Source organism: Odontesthes bonariensis, chromosome 10 (assembly GCF_027942865.1).
Source record: "Odontesthes bonariensis isolate fOdoBon6 chromosome 10, fOdoBon6.hap1, whole genome shotgun sequence".
In the NCBI taxonomy this organism is placed as follows: Eukaryota; Metazoa; Chordata; class Actinopteri; order Atheriniformes; family Atherinopsidae; genus Odontesthes; species Odontesthes bonariensis.
Genome location: NC_134515.1, coordinates 22,591,486 through 22,612,876, shown reverse-complemented (window position 1 = coordinate 22,612,876; position 21,391 = coordinate 22,591,486). Strand labels below are relative to the sequence as shown.

At 40.7% G+C, this 21,391-nt stretch overlaps 1 protein-coding gene and 1 long non-coding RNA gene across 2 annotated transcripts in view; both read left to right on the top strand.

The window, feature by feature from the left end:
- opn7b (opsin 7, group member b) overlaps positions 1-21,391 on the top strand; it is a 90,183-nt gene that overhangs the window by 14,413 nt on the left and 54,379 nt on the right. The window lies entirely within an intron of this gene.
- On the top strand, positions 13,455-13,935 carry LOC142390304 (uncharacterized). The gene is made up of 2 exons (XR_012770449.1): positions 13,455-13,569; positions 13,825-13,935. It is a non-coding gene; the product is annotated as an uncharacterized LOC142390304 (long non-coding RNA).

The window sequence follows — 21,391 nt, the reverse complement described above, 5'->3', positions numbered from 1 at the left end:
AAGTGTTGCTGGTGCCAACAGTATGAGTCGTTTGTCATCAGCTATGTTTTATGATTAATTCTTGGCAGGTCAGATCTGAGGACAGCAGAGATAAATCATTATGTTCAGGAAAATGTAATAAAAGTCATTGCTATAAGAGCTTGTGGTAACCAACAAATTAAAATAGTTTAAAGAAACAAGTGCTAAAACCCTCCATACAGAGGGTTACAGAATCTGTCTTTGTTGTTCCAGTTTTCATTGAGGAAAGAAACAGTGAGAAGCTATGCCAAATAAAAACAATATAATTTGAGGCAGAGGGCTTGTTTATGCAGTCTCTTCACCCTTAACTCCACTTTAGATTTTTTAGAAAGTTCTGAAGCAGCATGGTTCACCCAGTACTGTTGTGGCGTTTGGAACAGCCGTTTGTTTATGATGTCTCAAAATCTTAAGTAGCCTGGGCCTCTCATTTCCGTTCTTAAATAGCAGTCATGCAGAAAATTCTACATACAGTGTAGCAACAGAAAATTCTGCAGAGTTGTGATATAGTAATGCGTAATTTTTTTTATATAAATTCTTAATTAATATATGATTCTTTATACAGGGAACTTTGATGATGTGTAATTTTTCTCACTCACAGGTAACTGAAGGACAAAATCATTCAACTTTTTTTCGGTTATATCACTGACAGAACAAATACAACAAACAAAAGTATTGAAAGACTGGATTCAATTGAACATTTCAAAGGTCTTGCACAGATTGTTTAGATTTAAAAACCTATTTGTGTAAATTATGTAGATCCTGTTCAACATGCAATATTGATAAGTATGACAAAACACAGCACCATTCTAATCAGTGAGACTTGTGTTAAAGAGATGGACAGTTATATGTCAGGACCAGACAGAGGACCACAAATGTGTCACGTTACACAGTTTATTTAGGTTTCAGGGGAAAGGGAGTTGGGGGGCAGTGACGTGGCCTTGGCCTTGTTGAATACCTGCCGAAGTCTGTGGTAGCATTTGGGGACATTGGAGAGGTCAGGGGCTGAATCGGTGGGCACCGAACTGGGGGGCAATGTGGCAGAACGCAAACAGGTCTGGTGGCAGTCCTCTCCCCACTCTTTGATTGTCCTGGTCATCCAGTCGAGGTGAGGGTTATGGCGGCGGAGCCATGGGTAGCCCAGGATAAGAGGTTGGTTTGGGGAGCGGAGCAGGTGAAAGCAGAGAGTCTCCTGGTGGTTACCCGACAGGATCATTGAGATGGGGGCGGTGATGCTGGTGACTGTACCAAGGAGATGGCCATCTAGAGCACGGACTGGGATAGGAGAGGGCAGATGATGGGTCTCCAGACCCAACTGATGGGCCAGTTCAGGGTCCATAATGTTGGCTTCGGCACCAGAGTCCACCAGGGCAGTCAAAGTGTGGGTGGTTCGGGAGAAGAGGAGACGGACTTCAAAAAGAGGCTTACAGCCGGTGGAGGAATGGGTGTTCATCGAGCTCAGCCGGAACCCTCCTACGTCCGGTGAGCTCCGGCTTTTGCTGAACAGGTGGCGACACGATGGCCCTCACTCCCGCAGTACAGGCAGAGGTTGGACGAGAAGCGGCGCTGGCGCTCTGCTGGAGTGAGGGAGGTACGACCAATCTCCATGGGTTCGGGCTGGTTGAGCTGGTTCTGGGGAGCAGAGCAGAAGAATCACTCCGAGTGCAGACAGAGGGCTGGATGGAGCGTCCCTTCTCCCGTCGGCGAGTCTGGATCCGGCGGTCGATCCGAACAGCAAGGCTGATGGCCTCATCGAGTGTCGTGCGAGACGAGTTCGTCCTTCACGTAGTCTGCCAGGCTGTGAAGGAAGGCATCCACCTGTGCGGCCTCATTCCAGCAGCTGCGCCTTGCCAGGGTGCGGAAATCGATGGAATAGTCCGACACTGTCCGGTTCCCCTGGCGAATGGTCATCAGAGCCCCAGATGCCTCCGAAGTCGATGAGCCCAGGTCGAACACCTTCAACATCTCAGAAAAGGCATCGATAGAAGCGCAGGCTGGTGTTTGCCGCGGTTCCCTCAGCGGTTCCCCACAGCCGAGCCCGGCCTGTCAGGTGTGTAATGGTGTACCCCACTCTAGCCCCCTCTGTTGCGAAGGTTCTGGGCTGTAGTGAAAACTGGAGCCGGCAGCTGGTCAAGAACGCCCTCACTTGGCCAGGGTCACCGTCAAAGCGTTCGGGGTTGCCAATCTTTGGCTCTGGGGCACCAGGAGCTTTGGGGGACTGGAGCGTTGGGGTCTGGAGCGGTGCTGGGATGCTGAGGAGCCACTGGAGAAGAGAGTAGAGGTGGTGCAGATGGAGCAGGGACAGACGGAGAAGTCAGGTGGGTAAGCATTTGCAATACCTGGGCTAGCTGTCGCTGCTGTTGACCAAGCTGAATCAGCGATGAAATGTCTCCAGATATTCGTTGCATCTCTCCCTCTGCATGTTCCAGTCGCTGCATGGCAGTTGGTGGCTCAGGATCGGAGGTTTCCATGCTGGATGTGTCGTGCTGGGTCCATGCTGGTCAGACCATACTGTCAGGACCAGACAGAGGACCACAATGCGTCACGTTACACAGTTTATTTAGGTTTCAGGGGAAAAAGAGTTGGGGCCGACTCAGGTATCGAACCCAGGTCGGTGGCTTGGCAGGCTGGTGTGCTAACCACTGTGCTATGGTCCAGGTGCCTGTGTGTGTGTCCCCCAGTGGTTGAGCGGCATCTTGTGTAGGTGGTGGTGGTAGGTCCGGGCTCACTTGCCATGGGGCTGGGAGTCCTGGGGGGGAACACACACACACAACAGGAAAGATGACCAAAGCGGCAGTACAGTCAAGGGCAATGCAGAAATCGTGGTAGGTAGGCGGAAGTAGTGATGTGGCGTTTGAAGCGAGGCCTCGGAGCATGTGTCGAGCAAAAAGGGGCGAGCCAGATGAAGCGTTGGTTCGAGGCTTGTATCGTTTCCATAAAAATCACGTGACTGATGACAAACGAGGCCTCGGATTCAGTGTACACGTCACTGATTCATTTTGAGCGTCACTATCACATAAAAAGGGTTTGAACCTTGCGGCACTTCGAGGGTTTTGAGTTGGCGTTTGGTATTGGTGAGAGGTAGAGTGTGCGTTGATTGTATCAGAGTTAGTGGTTAAGTTCAGTTATTATATCAGTCATATCATCTATTATTATTATTATACTGCATTAGAATATATCGTAATTAGGTTAGAATAGTGTTAGAATAGTTAGGATATGAACCCTCGTTTTTCGCGGGGGTTACGTTCCAAAAAGAACCCGTGAAAGGCGAAATCCGTGAAGTAGTAACCTTTATTTTTTTTTTACAAATAACTACTGTAGGCCTACTGTAAAATAATAATTTGAATCATCAATACGAACTGAAGGCTTCAAATTGCGGAGATCAGCACCGCAACCCGAGTCATTGGATTAGAACGGGAGAAAATGAAAAATGATTATGAAAAAAAAATACAAAGTAGGCTACAGTAGGACAAATAGTGACTCGCGTGTATTTCACTGCTCTTCTGACTGAGCCGCTGCATCCTGACTCAGCTTTTTTTTTCTTCTAAAGCCCGCGGTGCAGGTGTGTTTTTTCGAGAGAAGAACATAGTTATCGTACGGAGCCCGGTGGAGATCAAACAATATCTTTTTCAGGGGGTTTCAAGAAAGCGTTCTCTCACTTTTCAAAGTGTGCCCTCGCTTTATTAAATCGTGCGCTCGTCTAAATAAAGCGTGCGCGCGTATACATAAACCGTGCGCTCGTCTTACTAAAACCGTGCGCTCACTGCCCCTCAGTCGTGCCCACATTATATACCTTGTGAGCACAATAAACAAAAGTGTGCCCACGATCTGTAAGACGTGCCCACGACATTCTGTATGGCAACAATAAATCCAAATTGCTTGAAACGTTCGCACGTTGTATTAATTGTGGCCACGAAATCTGTTACCATTACAGTGTGAGCATCTCACCTTTTTAATCTATTTGGAAGTTGCTTGGAATGGAACAGTAAGTGCATTGTGCTATGGCGAATGTATGCCTAAGCAAGTATTATGGGACGAACAGTGTCCCTTAATGTAATGTATAATTTAAGTGCTTGGTCTGGACTGTTTGTCAACTGTAACCCTCGTTCTTGCATTATGCCTGTGCAAAAATCAAATACATCGATGTCGCATGGTATGGAGTCGAGGAAGGTGCATTTCCACTTGCAGACGGTCAGATTGGCTTCATCGAGAGGAAAGAGATGATCTTCAGCCCCCCACAGATGCGGAGCCAGGTGCATTATATCCGGTATTCCAGCCGGAACACCTGGGTTTCTGGACGGACGGATGCGATGTGCATTCCATGTGTCTTGGATGCTGTTCAATTCATCCTGGGGAAAAAATTAACGAATGCAAATAAATATTTTAGGATTTTCATTTGGCTACAGCCCTGACTTGGGCGCCTTACAAGGCAGCCTTGAGAACAGGTGAGGGTGTGTGAAGTACTTTGAGTCAACTAGGCTCATGATGATGCCATGACTGGACGCCAAGGTTGAAAGAATATTCTTGTATTCCATACCTAGCCCATGGTAAACCCTGATTAAGTCCATTTCAAAATGGTGAAGAATCATATCCTGCTGGTAAATTTGGCTCATGATGTTATGAGAGTGTGGAATCGTGGCCACGCTTTGCTTACTTGTGCCAATTTTAATTAGGCTATACATTTCTTAAATAACGTTAACACGTTTTGTGAATCATGACCACGCTTTAGTAAATTGTGGTCACGAGGTATATAACTTTGTTACTACAACGAGAGCAAGAAACTACTAAATCGAGCGCACGATTTAGGTAAACGTGCGCACGTTGTATTTCAACGAGAGCACGTTTTGGTTAAATGAGTGCGCACTTTGCAAAGTGAAGACACGTTTCAGTAAATTGTGCTCACGAGGGATATAACGTGAGTACGACTGTATTACAGCGAGTACACGACATTAGTAATTCGAGCGCACGATTTAGGTAAACGTGCGCTTGCTATATTTTAAGGAGAGCACGGTTTGGTTAAATGAGAGCGCGCTTTTTAAAACGGGTGCACGCTTTCTCGACACCCCAATATATTTCACCTTAAGACTCAAGGGGCTCCGTATTATCGGTAGTTGTTGTCGCTCTTTTTTCTTCTGGGCATATTAAACCGCAACGTTATTGACACACATTTTTTAAAATAAAAAACAATAACTTATATTTGTCTTGTTGCCCATACTGCTCTGTTACAGTTTATTCCTGACTCCCGGTCCCATAAGCACTTTCATACTCCCAGTTCCATAAGCACTGTAGTCAGTGTACATCATTGATATATTTCATTTGAGTGATCAACACCATAGCACTCAATAATACTTCCATATATGCAGTTTTCACACATTTATTTTCATTGAGACACAGTGACAACAATTGTTTATTTTATATTGCAGGATGCTCTAACTCAGGGTTAATTTAGTCTGTCATATATTCCTTATGCACAGCAGGTGTCACTAGAGAGACCGTTTCAATGAGGCTTCGGGTAATGAACCTTTTGGCGAACCTTTGGGCTGGAAAGCCTCATTGGTTCACAAAGCCTCATTTTGCCATCACTAGGCGGAAGGCAGGTCAACATTACCGGGGCAGGAGATCAGAGAGGATTTCAGGCAGAAGGCAGGTCGGGTTTTCAAGGACTGGAGATCAGGCAGGGTTTCAGAGCAGGTCCGGGTTTGTCAACAGGAGTCAGCGTTCTTTTGCCAGAGAACAGGAATCAGGAGCGTGTTCGCAGACGGTCTGACAGAGTGGAACTGAAAACCAGAGCTTAATATACAGAGGTTAACGGCAGAGTGAATGCAGTGCAGCTGGCTGGCCAATGAGGAGGCAGAGTGAAAACAGGTGTAGCAATTAAGCAGAGCAGAGTGAGAGTTAATTGAAAGCACTAAGTGCTTGTTACCAGGAGCCAGTGGAGAGACCATGACATTATATTCACTCATATAATTACATCACCAGATTTTTATACACTGCCTTCCAAGAGTATTTATTATATATTGTATATAAAGTAAAGTAAAGTTTTTCCTATTTTGTTTCCTGACAACCCAGAGTTGAAATTGATTTTGGGGATTTTTATAATTTGATTAACGTGAAATGCCTGCCTTTTCTCAAGTAAAAACAGCTTCTTCATAGTCATACTCAAGTCAAACTTCTCAATTCATTTGAGGTCTGGGTCTTGACAAGTTTATTCCAAGACATTCAAATGTTTTATCCAGTCAAGTCTTTAAATCAATAAAAGGAAAAAATTATAATCTTGCAGTCATTCTTTTCTTTTTGAAAAATCATCTGAGGGTTGTCATTGTATTTGACCTCCTGTACTGCTCTGAGTTGCAGTGGAGCTGAAGAAGCTTCTGACCGAACACACTCAGTTGTTTCAAGACTATGTTATGTATAGGGTGGGCAGTAATGTCCATTATGCTAATATACTTTTGCAGCATTCTTCTTTGTACAATCAGGACCAGGGACTCCAGTGTAGTTCCCAACACACAGCTAGACTTCTGTTCTAAGCACCTAATGGTCCTTGTGGGGATTATACTCTACACATAGGAGTTGATGTAGTCTGTCACATACTGAGTCACGGTGTTGATATTCTCTCTATGTGGCTCACAGAATACATTCCATTCAGTGGCCTCAAAGCATCCATGCAGATCTTCTTCAGCTTTCCAAGACCATTTCATCAATGTCCACATGGTTGCAGGTTGCCACTTAATAATGGGTGCTGGAGTTGGATGTGAGAAAAACTAGATTATGGGATGATTTTCCTCATAGAAGATTAGCAGAGGAGCTGTATGCATCTTTTACATTTGCATAGAATAAATCCAACTTTTTATTTTCTGTAGTAGAGCAATTAACACTGTTGAAAGATTGGAAGTGAAGCATAATATAGAATAATACAGGCAAACTCTCTCGGAGGTTGATATGTACATTAAATCAAAGCCAACAGTTTGGTGTCTCTTTCACAGTAACACATCCTGTATTACATCATCTGTTGTTAACAAACACTGTGATTCCTCCGTATTTGCTTTTGCCACTACATCTCATGTCTCTGTTTGCTTATATGTAAATGTAATGTAAATGTACTTTATTAAAACAGCCCTTTACAGACAATCCTTACAATGTACCAAAGTGCTTTACAGCAGGTAATAAATAAAGAGAAGAATAAGTAAAAACAAATGTATAACGCCTAATAGAGAGGTGTCGGTATTAGGGGTGGGAATCTTGGGGCATCTTACGATTCGATTACGATTACGATTGAGAGGCTACGATTCGATTATAAAACGATTATTGATGCATTTTTAATTTATGTATATTGATGCACTTTTTCCACAATTCTTTTTGTCTCACTGAATGAGCATTCATCAATTGCAGTTCAAAAAACAGTGCATTTGTAATAAAAAACAAATAGTTGAATTAATTTCCATTATATTTTATTAACCTTTATGGAAATATCCAATGGAAATTCATGAACATTTGAACCTTAGTGTACAGCTCAAGGTGCTTTTTGCTGCTTTTAGTGTTTCAAATGTTAGTTACAAATAGAAGTGGGGGAAATATCCGATTTTTAGATTAATCTAGATTCGGCCGTGGAAGAATCGAGAACGGATGACGTACCTCGGCTCCGTTGCTTCCATCATTCGCCGAAATCCCCAATTTTCTACAACCGAGTAAGGTTGCAAACCCATGGCTATGAATTCCGCGATGCCTTTTGTAATTCGCTTGGCCTTTTCCCATGTGGGTGGCAGCTTACTCAGAGCTAGCCTGGCTCTCACGCAGACCCTTCGTGCTTCGTGCATCTTCGTTACACTTCGTGAGCTCGCACGAGGGTCTGGGCGCGCCTTGTTGAGCCCGAAGTCTTCGGTTACCCCATAAACGGGCCCGCCTCTATGCCTAGATCCAATCACAATCGTGGGAAGGGGTGTTAACAGGACGATTAGCTGCTGCTAGCTCCTGCTTTGCTCGCTGCTGTTGTGTTTTGTTTATTTTCCACCACAGACCGAGAGACTGGTCGCGCTCCAACGAGTCACGTCCGCTTTCGATATGAGTGGTCGAAGTAGTACGTGACACACATTGAATTCTCCAATCAGGTTCGAGAGGTTTTTGAATACAACCCCCGCCTACTCACAGCAGAGAACAGCTAGGCAACCGACAAAATTCCAGATGGATGAGAAACATCCATCTGCGTGAGAACCAGGTTAACTCAGAGCGTCCTCAATTGTTCTCTTGCTGCTAGTAGCAACAGCAGCTGGCTTTCCCACCTCCTCCGTCGGGTGGAATCATGCTGTGACTTCTCATGTTCGTTGTGTTGCCAAAGTATTTTATTTTAGAGCGACAAATCTTGCACACAACGTAGCTTTTGTCCAATTCTTTTCCTCCATCAACGTTGTAGAATCCAAAATTATTCCACACATCTGCTTTTAAATGTTTAGGAGCAGGTCGGATCTCACGACGAGGTGGGTTGGCTAGCTCAGCCATACTTGTTGTTTTTGTTTTCTGGGGGCGTGTGCGGTGGATGTGTGCTCTCGGTCCGTTCCCTGTAGTATCTTGAAGACTGCACTTGCTGTATTAGTTCCGCTTTACTTGGCATATTTGAATAATCGGAATTTGGATGTTTGTGAATCGTTCTCGATTCTTGCACGGCCGAATCTAGATTAATCTAAAAATCGGAAATTTCCCCCACCTCTAGTCGGTATATGCTCCTGTTGCCATGTCTCAGTGAAACAGATAATACTGCATTCTAATACTCTTGCTGTGTCCTCATGAATGCTCCAACCTTGTCCATTTTATTTTCTAGTGAGCCCACATTTCCCATTATTATCAAGGGAAGACTTGGTGAAGAATTTCCCTTCCTATTCCTCTGCCTTGCTCCTGCTCGACACCATTTCCTTTCAAAGTGTCTGGAATTTGCAATGTTTTTCTCAAGCTTTCATTGGCATTTCGAAAGCTCAATCAAATGTTCCTGCGAGTAACTCTTCCATTGGCCTTGTGACACAATATAACAAATGCTGAAAAGTGCCTGACATACGAGGAAAATCCTGTTTTCCTACCCATAAAGTTTTGAATAATAAACTAAACCAAGATGGTTTTGTGCCTTAACACAATCTCTGTGTTGTTAATTAAAAACATTGGTCATTTTCCCATGGAACCATATCTAGTGGTCATAGTCACAGTATTTAAGCCTAAAATGATGTGTAAAAAGAATGGTAAGTTCAACTATTACCATTTCTTTATCTATTCAATATTTTCACCTTCAAGAAATCAGTAATTGATACTATTTCAGTTTATTTGGGAATAATTTGGACTGTTTTCTTTGTATAATTAATGCTGGATAGCTTGCTTTATAGCTTAGACAAATGTAATTTGTATTAAATATAATTTAATAGAATTTTTTACGTTCCTACGCCTCGGGACGTTTAATGCTACATATGTTGCATTGTATATTTTCAATTCTGAGCTTTGACAATCCTGTCTCAGGTCGACAGACAATTCACAAATTCATGACTTGTCAACTTGGTATACACCATCAACAGTGATACCTCTTGTAGACAGGTGTGTGTCACTCCTAATTATGCAAAATCAATTAAATTCAACGCAGATGGGATTCAGTCAAGTTGTAGACAGATTCTTTTTTTAGAAGTAGGATCTTCACAACTCACTTGCGAGGTGCCATGATAACTTGTTTAATTATTTTCTCTCATTTATTTTTTGATTATTTAAAAGTAGATGAGGCCACTATTTTTAGTCACTGTTTAAAAACTCAGCATTAAAACTCAGCGCTAATGAGCCTGTTTGTGTGTGTGGTTCACCCTGTCATATAACAGAGTGATGGAATACAAAAAAAGGTTTCAATATCCCTCGCAACCGTACAGTGGCAGAAGCTATATACCCACTGGCCAAAGGTTGCTGCCCAAAAATATCAATAATACAGGAAAATAAGTGTAAACTAGGGAAATTCAAAACACTTAAAAACTTATTTTTGCATTGTCATTGTGAAGTAGCTCTGTAGACTGTTGAGAAAAAATCAACTAAATCCATTTCTGAGTTTGAATAACACATTCTCACAAAGTTTAAATTGTTCAAACATTTTCTACTTTACTTTTGCAAGAGACCTAAACGTCTAAGGAAAGATTCTAATGATTTTAGAAATGATTTTGCAAGATAACAATTCATGGAATTCATGGCCATTCATGGAAACTAAAAGGCAAAGATGGAGGATTCACAAGCAGATGTTGGAGGAATCTGCAGATTAGATGCAGCAGATGACTGGAGCACTGACAAGGTGCTTGACGTTAGAAAAAAAAATCATATGCATCATATGCAAGATTAATAATTGCAATTACAGACATCAATGACAGCTCACCTGTGTCGGACGTCCCAGTGTTGCAAATAAAACCAATTTCATATATTAGACTACCCAAAAAATGATAAATATATATTTTTTTATTAGTTTTAAATCAGTAAGTGAATATTGTTTGTCTATGTTTGTGACTCCTTTTTGTGTAATAAACTATCTGAATATCATTAATTTGCCTTTGGAGTGTGTTTTGAAAATTACCATGGACTCATGACATTGTCAGGATCTGACGGTATTTGACACACCTACATGACAGCTGTTACACGCACACACCAGATTTATAGTGCAACAGTAACAACACTGCCCTTATTGATGGATTCTGAGTGCCATTAATCTTTTAATTTTCATTTTTAAAATCCCAAATAAGCCCACATCCACCTGATCCTCCCCTCTGACTGTAAATTTGACCATTAAATTATCATTCAGTATCAATTTAATATCATTCAAACATCACAAGCTTTGAAGAATAATATAATTTCGTTTTTAAAGACTTCATCACATCTGTACACATGTATTAAAACATGTAAAATGCATGAACAGAAAGAAGGGACTTTTACCTGTTGAGTAACGCACATTTCCTTATATGGAAAGCCTTGTAGGAATGGTGGGACGTTTGCATGTCAGAATAGTGGGATGTCAGAATGGTGGGATGTGGGAATGGCGTTTGCTGCGATATATCAAGTAGGAAGTAGTTGTTTGAAGATAATGCATTCGTTTCTTTTACATAAAGGGGCTAGAAAGTAACCAATTATATTTGAAATGGTATGAAAAATCATAAAAAAGAGAGGTAGGAAAAGCTAAATTTAAGTAAAAGAAGAAAATGTGAGAGTGTTGTAATTTACCACTGTTATTTTCATAGCATCGGAATACTTTACTGTTAAACAGTAAAAACAAGTATTCGAATGCTGTAAAAATAAATAAAAGCAGAGAGTAGAGTGCATTTCTGCTTGACTAAACAGAGCTTATTGGAATGATGCAGTTATTTGATCAACCAAACTGCTGAGCTTTTCAGATTGTAAAATGTCCTCAGAGGGGGTTCTAGGTTCAACTCCCAGCTGGGGCCTTTCTGTGCGGACAATTTCTCATTCTAAGAACACGCTCACGAATCTTACGTATACGGAATTTTCTTAAGACATTTCTAAGAACAACTTAAGAAATAATATAACAAAATTATCATGAGGATATTGATGAATGAGGCCCTCTGTTGGCATTCTTTGGCCATGAACCAAACTGTGAGACCCAAGGCGTTTTACATGTCCTTATCATCAAAATGATTAAATCATTTTACTAATAAAAAATTAGCTAACTTAAAGTTAGTTAAAAAAATAAATATATATATATTTTTCAATACTTGCCTGGCAAACAAGTATCATGCTCCATACTATATATTTGCAAGACAGTTAAAGTAGCTCTTCAGTGAGCTATTTCAATTGGCCATGACATGTTTGGGTTACCACACAGAGTACCTCATCAAAATACTTTTAATCTTTTCCTTCCATATCAAACTATTTCTTTAATAACTGATGCAAGCTTCTTATCTATTTGCCTCATACTCCTCTTTTCTTTCATGTGGAACTCTAAAGATATATATGTAGCCTGCCAAGCAGAGTAATTGACATCTTTTTGAGAAGAATCCTACAATTGAAGTATTCCACTGCATGCTAGATAACAGAGGACCTGCAGTAGCTGTAAATAAGTAGTGAAACATCCATGAAACATGTTGTTGTAAAGATATTTGACCTTCAGTCTTTGTGTCTGTAAATCAAATTAGTGGACAAGCCTTTTGAATGAGTGAACATTGGAATCTTGCCAACAGTTTAACGAATCTCCGCATTGGTTTTTAGGAATGCATGTCTTTTTCTGTTCACAATCTATCACTGTGGCCCATCTACTAGACACAGCTAAGAAGTGAGGCTAAGTCCCTTGTGAAAATGACAAAAAATGTAATCCTTTGCCTTTCATCTCTGTCACTGTACACATCTAATTAACTAACATTAGCTTTAGAGTTTTCAATGTAAGCTCCCCCCTGGGTCACTGAATAACACCACAGATGATTGTTTCACAATGCAACACAAGACTGATGGGGCTGTTCCATTTCATTTTAGTCCAGACTCACATTAGGTCCATTGCACAGACCTAAAGATAATCTATAGGCAGCAAAGAACACCTGCCTGTTAAACACAACATCAACACAGAATAAGCCAGCATTTCATGAGATATCATTTACAGTTAACAAAGTTTTTCTTTAATATGGGTTTTGCAGTAATATTTGTAATTTGACAGTCATGGCGTGAATTAGATTTAGTTTAGCCAACAAAGTCTAAAGTGAGCTTAAGGAAATATCCAATATTTCTACATGATTATATTTTTAAATGCTTCACTCCTGGGTTTCTTCCAATTAAAATTCTATAAGCTTGTTTCAGCATCTTGAAAATCTGGGTTTAGAGTTCATGTTAAGTTACATAAAGTTAATAAATACATCATATCAGCAAAAACACTGGATTTAAAGCTATGGTTGGTAATCCTGTTCAGAAACACATTTTGTAATACTGGGTGAAATGGTCTGTCTATCCTGAGAGAAATCTATACAAGATGTATTTAGAAAAAGGGACGAAAATAATCAGACCTCTGTGGCAGCTGCAGGACTGAGAAAAAGCTGACCAATCCGAGATCAGCGGGGCGCTGATCTCGGATAGGGGCGCCTACAAAAAACCAATCAGATGCCTCTGCGCTTTCTGCCTACGCCCCCCTCTGTCGGCTCCCTGCTCCGCGCGCACGCGGTACTATCGGTAGCGAAAACGACTTTATACGGCAAAAATGGCAGATAAAATGCAGCCGAAACCACCAATCCCCTTACTTGTGACGGCTCCCCCCGCTAAAAAGGGAAGAAAAAGAAAGCCGGCGGCAGAAACGGCTGCTACTAAAAAGGCTACGGATAAAGCCAGAAACAAGACCAGAGTCAACATCGGTACAGCGTTTGAGCGGTGGAGACAACTGAGGGATCTGAAGGGCCTGCAAAGCGATGCAAAGTGCAATTCTGCGGCACAGATTGTCCATTGCTGGGGGTTTGCCACGGACTGCAAGGAAGAGGCCTGACGATCCCCGTCAACATGGGGTTCTGTCAGGTGTCCCGGCCCCATCAACGCAGGAGCTTTTGCAGAGACAACTCAGCAGAGGGCTAGGTGAGTTTTCTTGGAATATTGTAGCTTGATCACGAAGTTTGAACATAATTATGTGCAAAAGTTAGTTTAAAAAATCCATATCATAACTTATGATCTAAAATAATTATCTAAACAAAGCCAAGGATGTAACACTTAGAAAATTGTCACAAATGTTTGTTACTGTGTAAAATGGAAACAAAGTTGTAAGTGTTGTCATTGTGTCTCTGAAACGCAGTAATTATTGTCAGATGTTTAATTTTGATATTCTTCCTAAAGGTAAATCGCTGCCAAAGGAATAGATCGCCACATGCACAGCCTGACCAGTCGGTCGGCCATCCCTGGAAATATCTTTTGCATTTTTTTTTTACAATAAAAAGTGTTATACCACATTTGTTATTATTCATTTAGAATGTGAGAAGGTGAGAAATGTAATACCTTGTTCATGCATAAATTGTAAAGGAAAGGCATTTATCATTTTTAAAATTTTATTCAAACTTGACAAAATATAAATAACAATAAAAAGACAGAACTTTGGACAGTACAGACTGTAAACCTGAGTGCAAATTTTAAAGAAATATGTAAACATTAACAGTATGAATGGCAGGGCTCAAGAGCACATGCTATTTTATGCACTGTGCTTACACCCTACTGGGGATGAAACCTTTGTACTGTCCATGTGGATCTGGGTAGCAGTCTCTAATTTTCCAAACACAGCAGCTAGGAATCACTACTCTGTGCCCAGCTCCCAGTGCCCCATATTGCCACACAACATATTGCCGGTATGCAGCATGCCGGAATTGTTTCTTGCTCTCCCCTGGGTTTGGAACATCCTCCACAGCCCGTACATCGTTCCAGATCCTTCTGGCAAGTCGCAAGACCCCCTCCTGAAAAATGTATGCTTCAAGGTGAGGCAGCGTGGAAATGCAGGAGTCGGGTTGTTGCCCACAACACTTTCTTTCGACACCTGTGGGCATCTCCCGGCAGTTTCGGCACACACACCAAGTGGGTTGACCTGGAGCTGGAGGGCCTGGTGGAGGCACATCTCCTGATGTTGATATGTGCAGGATATCAAACATGAGACTTGGGTCCCTTGTCAGGCAGATCTGCAGCAAGCGATGGGATTCTTGCAAGCTCAGTGTATGAATTCTGGACTGTAAAACAATTCATCAAGAAGATTAGACTTTTTTGACAACTTTATTTTCCTCTAAGAGGACTTTTATGTCCATAGTAGGCCTACATGGCAGGTCATCATTTATAGTTATTGATGATGTAGAGGTTAAAAATGCTATTTTAAATAGGTTACCTGCTCATCTGCAATTCTTTGAGCTTGCAGATTATCCACTCGCACAATGTCTTCATGTTGAAGTTGTTCTCCGGTCACAGTCCGGCTTGCTCCCCGTCCTCTACCTCGAGTTCCTCGGCTTCTACCCCGTGGTGCACCACCTCTTGCACGGCCCCCTCTTGCTCGAGCATGAACTCGCTGTCCTCTTTGACCTGAAGACGTGCTCGGCTCCGGACTGTAGCTAGGATCAGAGCCGCTCTCGTCGTGGGTGCTCTAACAAGCAAAATAACAAAGACATATCTTTAAAAAAATCAAAAATCACGTTTGCCAGGGGAAAAAACGTTACGTTGCATACAGTCTAATTTAGCAGACGCTTTATCCAAAGTGCCGTACATTTGAGAGTTCACCCTCTTCTAACAATGGCGTGGGGGTAATGGGGGACGGTGTTTATCATAGGCCGCAAAGTGTGGAAGAAATCTAACACTAAACTTCATGCTAAACATGACATGCTAGCTGGAGAGCTGAATCTGCAGCCTCTGGGTGTGCAGAGACATACTACGGTACTTTTTTTTTCTTTTTCTTTTAAATAATCATTGCAATAATAATATAGTTTACTTACAGGTGAGTGGGACATGTCGGCAGAGTCCCAGCGTCAGATGCGCGTTCAAGTTTGTGGGGGCGTGGCTTTGGATGAAGCACTGACGGAATGGGGTGGGGGTGGTGGAGCTTAGAGGAGGGGCCACTTTCGAATCTTGCTAGCTAGTTGAAATTTGCTAAATATTGAAAATGCACTCAACCATCTGTGTTTTAGAAATTGGGCCATGTGTTATTGACCTAATCATTAAAATTGATTGACCTCAACTGCACTCATTGCAATTGTATTTCTATCATGGTTAATGACATCCTGTCAGAACAGGACCTTTTAGATTTGGGCTTTCAAGGTTGCATTGCGACGATTGTTTGGTTAAAGCTTATCAGACATGAACAAATAATGCTTTGTTTGTGATGACAATTTCCATATTCCTAACAGATAGTGCCAGAGCCTTGTCCAGTGAGCTCCAGGCAATGTGGACCTTTTCATGTATACTTTGACGTTTTCTCTACCCTGACATCTGGAAGAGCACCCTCTCTGTGTTCCTGGACCTACTTATCAGTAAATTAAGCACCGGGCATGGCAAATGGAAATGTCAGACTGTTGGAAATGTCAGGCCACCAATTTGAAGCAAATTTAATTATCCTGTGCAACATCAAACAAGCTCTTTACCCTCTTAAAGGTGTAATGTGCAACCTTTGAACAACCACTGGGTTTTGAATGAGAGACTCAGACTCTCATACCAAAACAAAAAAGTCAAAAAGTGAAAAGTAACTTTTTTTCCCTCAAAATATAGTTCACAAGACCCCATATCTAGTTAAAAAAACAACTTATATAAACCTATATTGTATCCCTTCTGTCGCTGCAGTCTTTTTAACCAGATATGGTACCACTCAGTCGATGAGAAAATAGTAATTGCTCACACTGAAGGAGTTGTACATTCAAATTACATAGTTGGGTGTTGAAAACAAGAAGCATGTGAGCAGGAAATATGAGGCAGGTCCTGGAAGAGAAGCTGCACACTCTGGTAAGAACATCAATGCAATGTTAAATCTTCACATAGTAAATTGTCACTTACTGCTGTATTGATTGAAATATAATTTATTGGAACTTCATGTATACTATTGGGAGCAATGGGAGTTTGCCCAGTCAGTCAATATGAACTTGTGGACTTGGAAAAGGCACAAAACCATATTACTGGGGGTGTTCTGTGGGGAGATGCTTTAGAGTTAATGGTCTATTGGGTCAATGTAAACCACCATTTAGCCCCTATATAATTGGAACTAGTCTGTGGTTAGCAATGCTGGCAATAAGTCATATTCATTCTAGATGAATTTTGTAATATGCACACGCTTGCTATTTGCACATAACTTTTGTTAACGTGATTTCTAGAGTCATTCGGGGTAATTCAGTGGGTCATAACTGCATCTTAGTTTTTTGCACTTCATCTCATCATCCGGTCTGCTTTTGGAGTAGTGAGCAGTTTACATTGCAGCAGGATAAAGAAGGATCCTTTCCATTCACAAGAGGGCGAAATTGTTGGCAAGTGGAGCATTTGCAGTCATATTGAAGCTACTCATCCGCCATGGTCGTAAACTGAAAGGAAGCTGTTTATTTATTGGTTTAAGCTTCTGTCCTCACCAACAACAGGTTAAGATAATCGATAAGATTGTTTGAAAGGTGTCTGAGCTAACCCCTGGAAATAGTGTGCGAAGATCAGTCATTGGGAGGGGCCAATAGGAGAGCCTTTGCTCCTACAGTAAATACAGGCAGTTGGTGGTTATCTGTGATATTTCACAGACACAACTCTGATCCATCCATCATTTTTCAGATGCTCGGCTGAGAGTATATTCTGTGGAAACCCCATTACACACTTGAGAGATTTTGTCTCTTGGTTGGCTCGGGAATGCCTTTATATCATTTAGAAGAGTTTTAGCTGATGATCCACCAGTGGGAAGTATGGGTAGTTTTGCTACCAAGTCAATTAATGGTCAATAAGTTATGTTTGTTTGAACTTTTGGCTTCAAGTACATCTTTGCAAATATGCTTATCTGCTTGAATGTGTGTTTAGTCAAGAACAAAAAGAGGGAGAGGATGGTACTTTCAGACATTTTCTATGTTTTTACATTCCTTGCACCGGGGATGTTCACTATGAAAAGAAATAAAGTTGCTCAGTGAGTTATATTGAGCTGAAACCCAGAGTTTTCTGTGTCATGAAAGTAGTTTTCTTTTAACATTGCTAGATCGTGATGGTAACTAAGGCTAAACTCCTAACCTGCCCCAGGGAGGTTTAGGATCAGTGTTTAGGATTAAACTGTCAGTAAAAAGCACCATCTTTCTACTGAATCTTGTTCTCAAGATATCCCAGACAGCAATCAGACTAAAAACAACATTAAAATATAGTCAAGTAGAAGTAATGGACGGTTATATCAAACTGAAACCATTTAATTGACTTTGAATAAACATTGAATTGTCACATGACAAGTGACATAAAATCAGTAATTCAGTTTTCATCTTAAAAGTCAACCACATTATCTTTTCAGCATTTGCTTTATAAAATTAGATGCTGAAAAGTTAAAAGGAAAATTAAATCCTCACAATTTCAAAATTATGAAAACTAAAAGACAACCATGGAAAAAAAAATGCTGGATTCCAATCTTGACTAAAATTCAGATATTTTGATCAAAGTTCAAGGTTGAATTAACACCTCAAAATGCAACTTCTCAACTGAAAAAATCCTTTAAATATGTGAACCCTTTGACACTGTGCCACCAAAGAAGCTTTGCAGTTAGAGTAAAACAAAATGTAGGTTGTCAATCACGTTACCCTGATCTCAGTTCGTAGTGTAAATCAATCTATTTATATGTCTTGTCCCATTTTATTTGTAAAAAAGTCCAACACAGATTAGAAAATGAATCAGGGTAGGCCTTTGTTTCAGTGACAATTGAATAAATAAAAGATTGCTTTGATTTAAATTGACTGATATTATTTGCACAACTTGGATTTTTTTTGGCAGCCTTCCTCCTTTGTCTTAATTGCAGCAACTGTGTTTTTTTCTGTAATGGTCTTTATATTTTTTTCTTTTTTTGGTATATTTACACCTTCTGCTCAAAGACTGCAGCTCAAAAACAGCAAAATGAAAAGAATCAAGAGAAAGACAAATAGAGTAGGGTGTGTCTGTAGAGAAAAGCACAACAACACACTTGGGACAAGATGTGATACTCAGTATGATTCTATGTTGTTATTGTATTAGATATCATTCGAATACTCTACTTTGTACAGTTTTAGAAGACAGAATGAAAATATTTCATCCAATCAAGTTGCTTACAATTCAGTATGCTTGCATAATTTTTCCTCAACATTGAAAATTGATGGATTGCAGTTTGACGGAATTATTCTAGCAGACCTGAGACTAGCTGTATTTGGGCAACTCATAGGGTTTCCAGGTAACTTACTGCATAACCAAGCTCTTCTCCATGTGCCCACTATTACAGCTGTTACATTCATTAAAACAGTGCGCTACTGCAAACGTCATTGAATTTGTTTCACTTTGAAATTACTACTAATAGGCTTTTTCTTTTCAACCAAAGCCAATGCTCAGTGTTATCTCAAAACAAACACTATGTGCAATGCGAATAAGGGAAAAAAATGCGGATGAAGTTCAGCTACCCATTACAATGCACCTGCTGTGCTACTGCAAAGCATGGAGCTTTTCAATTCATATACTGGGGAGAAAAAATCGACTTGTGCCTTGAAAGATTTGTATGAGAAAATCAAATGAAAGCTCCGTTACAAGTGACCCCTGCAAAAATCAGCTCGATTTAACCGCAACTGCTGCACAAAAATGAATAAATCAATAAAAAATGTAAATTTTTTATATATATACGTATATATATATACAATATATATATACGTATATATCATTCTTTTTTTAAATTTGATTTATTTTTTAGATATGTGTACCAGAATGACTCTTGGATAGCAACACCTACATTTTCTGATGAATTACCATGACATGACCCATGAGGGCGGTGTACTACAAAGTTCAGCATAGTCAAGATTACTTTGTTTTACCTGGCTCGACGAAGTAATGATATCCTGACAGTGGTTTTCATCTTGATGTGTTAAGCCAGCTTTTCTTCTTTAGGCTTTGTGCATCCCCTCCTAAAAAGCACGTGTTAAGAGACTTCATTTGGCTCATCTTTCAAGCACACTCGCTCACCGCCCACTTGTGTCAAGAAACAACAAATCATGAAGAGCAACGAAGAATTAAATATCTTTATTGTTCATGGAAAGCTTTACGTTTTTACTTTTATTTTACTTATTTATATAGTTATTTCATCAATGCCTGTCGTTTGCTTCAAATATTACAGCTGAAGCTTAGAGCTCCCAACGTTAAAACCTTTTAATGTTTTCAAATAATCTTTAAAGCTGCAGACTGCAACTCTTTTTCAAGCATAATGCCTGGAACTGTCCGGAGATTCTGAAAGTAGTACATTAAATACCCCAATACAAAAAAAAAAAGAGTTCTCTAGGTCCTCTATATGTCCCGCTAGGTCCCTCCAAAGCCAGCAGGTTTGTTTACAAAATTGCAGACCGGACCGGTAAAAGGTAACCAATCAGGTTACGAGCTGGGCTCTGCTGCCTGTCAATCACGGATTGTGCACGCGCGATACAAGGTAGGCTCGTCCCCACGCTTATTTATCTAGACTATTGAACTTCATTACGGGCTAGTCTACTTACAATTTAATTCAATTCAATTCAAAAATACTTTATTTATCCCAGAGGGAAATTAAATGTTGATGTAGCTCAATTAAATCAAGGAGTTATTATAGATGCTGATGGCTGTGGGCAGGAAAGATTTCCTGTAGCGGTCCGTTTTGCATCCAAACTGAAGAAGCCTTTGACTGAAGAGACTCTGTTTTCGGATAACAGTCTCATGGAGAGGATGTTCAGGGTTGTCCATAATTCTCTTGATTTTATGCAAAATCCTTCTTTGCATTATTGTCTCCAGAGGTTCCACGGCCGTCCCCAGAACAGAACCAGCCTTCTTTACTGTGTCTTCCATGATCGCAAATGACAGGTGAGTTGATGAATGAGGAGTCGTGTACGCGCATCTGGCGTGCACGAGTTCTCATGTGTTTTGATGGGGCGGGACAGGAAGTTGAATAACTTTTTATTTTTCGGTTAAAAAAACAAGCATTTCTTGCATTTTGCGACTACGGAGGTCACCGTTTTCAACTTCAAGCGTTCTGATAGATCATGTAAACTCTTAAAATGCCAAAAATTAGGACTTTACGTATGACAACAACAAATCCTGCAGACTTCCCGCTTTAACAAATGTGATCAGGCACGACTGTACATTTTTACCAAAACAGAATAAGTCCGTTTTATTCATTGATTATTCTCTGTGATAGATACCAAAAAACGAATGGAATTTGAAATCTGTATCATAGGATCTGCTTTTAGTTTAGTTTATTGACTTTGGGCTGGTCATTGTGTTTCCTGTCTTATATTTGACCGTTTACCCTTGTTTATTTACCTGCCTGGCTAATACCTTGCAACTGGTAAATGGATTGAATTGACATACCTTTTCTAACCTTTCAGTCCAGTCTCTAACACCCATTAATGAGCAAATTCATAGAGTGCTTATTTTAACACTGTACACTGAGCCCATGCCACCACCCTCTGTCACACTCTGTGTGTCTGTGCTGAACTGCAAAAAGCATTTCAGAAAGTATAAATGAGGCTGACTGAGATGCCAGGTGACTGAATATTTCATAATGAAACAGGAAGAGGTGCAAGTGTAAAACCATGATACCACAAAAACAATAATTGAATGGTGCTGATTTGCTTTTTTACTTGTGCAACCAGTATATTCACTCCTATCACGGAGCTGGTGGAGGATTGAGCAGAGTACAAACAGTAATACTATTTGAACAAATAATGATGTTTTAAATGATGACATT